This window comes from Necator americanus, chromosome II (genome assembly GCF_031761385.1).
Source record: "Necator americanus strain Aroian chromosome II, whole genome shotgun sequence".
Lineage (NCBI taxonomy): Eukaryota > Metazoa > Nematoda > Chromadorea > Rhabditida > Ancylostomatidae > Necator > Necator americanus.
The window spans coordinates 4,636,112-4,640,168 of record NC_087372.1 but is presented as its reverse complement, the minus strand read 5'-3'; positions in this window follow the sequence as shown (position 1 = coordinate 4,640,168).

Sequence of the window (4,057 nt, the reverse complement as noted above, 5' to 3'; positions counted from 1 at the left end):
CCTCTTACATTATTGTGCCGAGCGGCTGAACTTTCACTAACTCACTCATGAATTTACAAATCTTTCTGGAAGTATTCAGGTGGTCCCAAGAGGAAGGGACATCTGGTGTTACCATGCCCAGTGTCTCGATGAATTTCACACAGTCGATGGAACTCAGTGAAAGAAATGATGTGACAAGGCCCTTAACTCTTTTTTTCCTTGGGAAAATCAAGGAGAAGTGGAAATTTTTGCCTTGTAAAGTCGAAAAAAGCTAGTGATTCGTGGTTTTCATGGATGTACTGAGAGATCACCCGGATCAAATATTGATCTGAGATCATTGGAAACCAAAGCGAACTACTCAGCTGGAGATACAATGTTTTGTGCTACCTAGTAATGGATTCTCGGTGAATTTATTTGAAAACTATATTGCTCTCAGATTTCTTGAAAAATTGTTCAAAACCATTAACTACTTCTTTCCAAAAGTTCTTGAAATTAACGTGGAAATAAGAGGACCCGGAAAAGAGGTGCCTAGTTTCTTTTTTGAACCAATCTAACCGAATATGTACATGTAAATGGATGAAATATTAAAGGACATTAATATTTTAGGATATTATGGGAGTATAGGAGATTAGGGCATTTTTACGGATAAAAGCAACTCCAAAACGAATCTGAGAAGAAGATTCAGATCAAAAATAAATAAAATGACAGTGGATGAAAAAAACAAAGATAAATAAACTAAAAAAAAACAAATAAATAAAATCCCTTGCATATTTTTTCCCCATTAAAAAAACACACACGACATAATGAGCGATCCAATCACCTAGTAAAACCTGAAGTTCCACATCAGGCATTGATCATATATCAGGCATTGATTGACCGAAAAATCAATGGGTACCAATTTTCGCAAAGGATTGGAATAATAACAATTTTCACTAATAGTTTAGTTTTAATTTTTATTTAGTATTATTATGTTATTTTTATTTTTAGTTTTTATTTACATTTTTTTATTTTTTGTTTTAATTTTTAATTTAATAACAATATCTTAACAAAAATAAAGAAAATAAAAAAAATGAAAATACCCGCCTTTTTCCTCATTATAAAACCAAAGCATACTGGATAAGTGGTGCATCAGTCACCTAATAGAATCTGAGATTCCAGACTACATACATCAGGAATAGATAGACGGAAAAATCAACACGTGTTAATTTTTGTGTATAATTTTAAGAGGGTCTCTAAAGTGAAAGTAGAGATTTTAAACGGAAATTCTCGTGTTGGGTTACTGGCCAAATTTTGGCACCTACATGTGGTCGAAAAAACTGGAATTTCATTCCTATCCTTCTTCCATCTGTATTTAATTTTTTTTTAATTTTATTTATTTTTTTCCATCTGTATTTCTGTATTTTCCATGGTAAACTTTTTAAGTTAAAAATGAGAACAAATTAAAAGTGCACTACAAGTAATAGTAATTAATAACAATCAATACAATCTACAGTAATCGAAAGTAATCAATATTGATTAAGAATTTCTGGAAACTGCTAATGTTAAGGTGATCAAGCTTTTTACTTGTATACCTAACAATAATCCAGGATTTAGGCTCTACATACTTTTTTCCTCCAGTTCCTTTTTTCATTTGTTTTTAGATTTCTCGTCACTGCGAAGTCGAAATCGTTCCATCAACTGTTTTTTATTTCCGACTCCTGACTCAGTAGCTTCCCCCCCTCGTCCCCGTTTATTTCGAAGACTACAAATCCATCCGAGACCTGCATGGTACTTCGTGAGGAAAAGTCTCTTTTTTCCAAGATTTGTAACAAGTATCTAAGTTTGCATGATAAGTAGATCAAGAAATTTGTAAGAAATCTAGAACATTATTGAGGTAACACTTCTTCAGGGGAAAATTTTGCTTTTTAATACTGTGTGGAGATATGTGGGGTTTTTAGTTGAGACATCTCCGAAAAATATTCGCGTTGAGGAAACTGTAAAAATACTAAATAAATTAAATACCTAAAAAACTAATAAACAACTTTAAAAAAACTAACTAACTAATAAATAACTTAATAATAATAAATAACAATAAATAATAAATAAATAATATAAAATACAAATATAATAAAGAATAAAAACAAAAATAAATGATAATACTTAATAAAAAAAAACTAAGGGGAACCTAACATTCAAAACATATGTATAGTGGAAGCAAAACTGGATTTTTTCTACATGTTTTTCTTTTTCGTTCTAATTTCTACACGGAAAATAATTACGGATTAGTAAAGATAAGTGGGATTATGCATGTTGGTGATTTAGCGACTGAGAGACTTCGAATTCGATGCTAAAATCCCCTTGGAGGCGCCACTGCACAGATTTATGTAGATCTCTGCTAAGCCGATTAAATAGTATAAAACCTTGTGCAGAATCACTTGCTATTTATCTCACACTAATTGCATCCTCATAACTTCGGAGCAGAGAACGCTCAAAGAAGAGTTGGATGCACGTAAATGTGACAGGAACGGTTAATAAATCTTTTTCACTTATAAATTAAGCAGACCTTATTTTAAAAAAAAGTAAAAGCAAACGGGAATTAATAAGTATTCCCAGCAAGAAAATATCTTGCAGGCATAAATTTCGCGCTTATTTCGCTGTTTTTAGTCTATTTTATAATTCTGTAATTTTATATTTATTTTATAATTTTACGTCATTTTTATTCTATCTCATCGCAGCTTCGCTATGAATATGACTTTTTTCACTATTTACATAATTTTACATCATTTAGGCTATGTAGCACATTTCATGCATGCAAATTTTGAAAAAATAGCAAAAAGTAGAACGAAAATAATAAATAATAAAAATTAATCGACGAACAAAACGAAAATGATAAATAATAAAAAAATAATCTAAGTTTTTTGGACCACCTTACAGCTGAGAGAGTGAAAGTTTCAAATTTTAGCTGAGCGATGGCCAGAAGAAACGCTTCAAGAATATCTGAATGGAAGCCAGAGGATAAATAATACAATGGCTTGCCTAAAAAATGTTCCCAACTAAACTACCCACGGAAAAATCCCAAATAATGAGAGCTTAAGGGAGTGGAAATAATGGAAAAGTTTTTTTTTGTAGCAACTCAATGGGAAATATAATCGCTGCTTTTGTTTTCATTGCTCATATTGTTGTGAAACTTTTGTGGGAATTTTAGCTGTTGGGATGCATTCTGTTCTCCTTTCTAAGAACACACCATTAAAAGGATGATCCTTGATTCCTGAGGAAGCTTTTTTTCCAATAAAAATTAATCCTAATTGCAGTCTAAATACATAAATAATAAATATATGTCTATAATATATGTCTATGATCTCGAAATGCAGATCAATTTTTTTTTGCTTGATGAAAAACAATTTTTTTTTTGAGGAACAAAATAGTGGCTAAACGGATAAGAATAATCATTTCCTATATACATTTATTCTTCCGCGATCGTCTATGAACAACTCTGACATTCCAGACCGCGACCTTTTCGGTCATTCATGGATTTCAGGCTGTTTTGCATCGTATTTGCTGCTTTCCACGAAGGTTTTATTGGAAATTGTCAATCTTAAATCTGTCCTTCATGAATAACGAAAAATATCTATGAAATTGGTGATTTGGTGAAAATTTTTAGGAAATTTTCAAAAGTGATTTTCTAATTAAGAAAGCCGTGCTTAAATTAACCTAATAAAATAAAGCAATAATAAACTAATAAAACAAGATATAAATAAAATAAAAATAAAATAATAAAATAAATAAATAAATAATTGGTAATAAATAAATAAATAATGATAACTAAGTGAGGTTGTGGTGGCTGCCTCTGAATTCGGAATTCATGGGTTATGTTATGCTGTGTTATTATGTTTTTTTTTCCTGAAAATATTTTCGATCCTATTAGGTTTCCACGAAATGGTTAATGCTGGAATTTCTTGCGAATTACTACCGAAAAATAACGAGCTGCAACCGATTTGCCCCATATCCTCGAAGTCTCGACCTCGGCACACTCTCTGTCTCAAGTGCTTGATTGTCTGCACGCTCTGGGCGATTTTACACAGCCGCCGTGGTTCTCTTG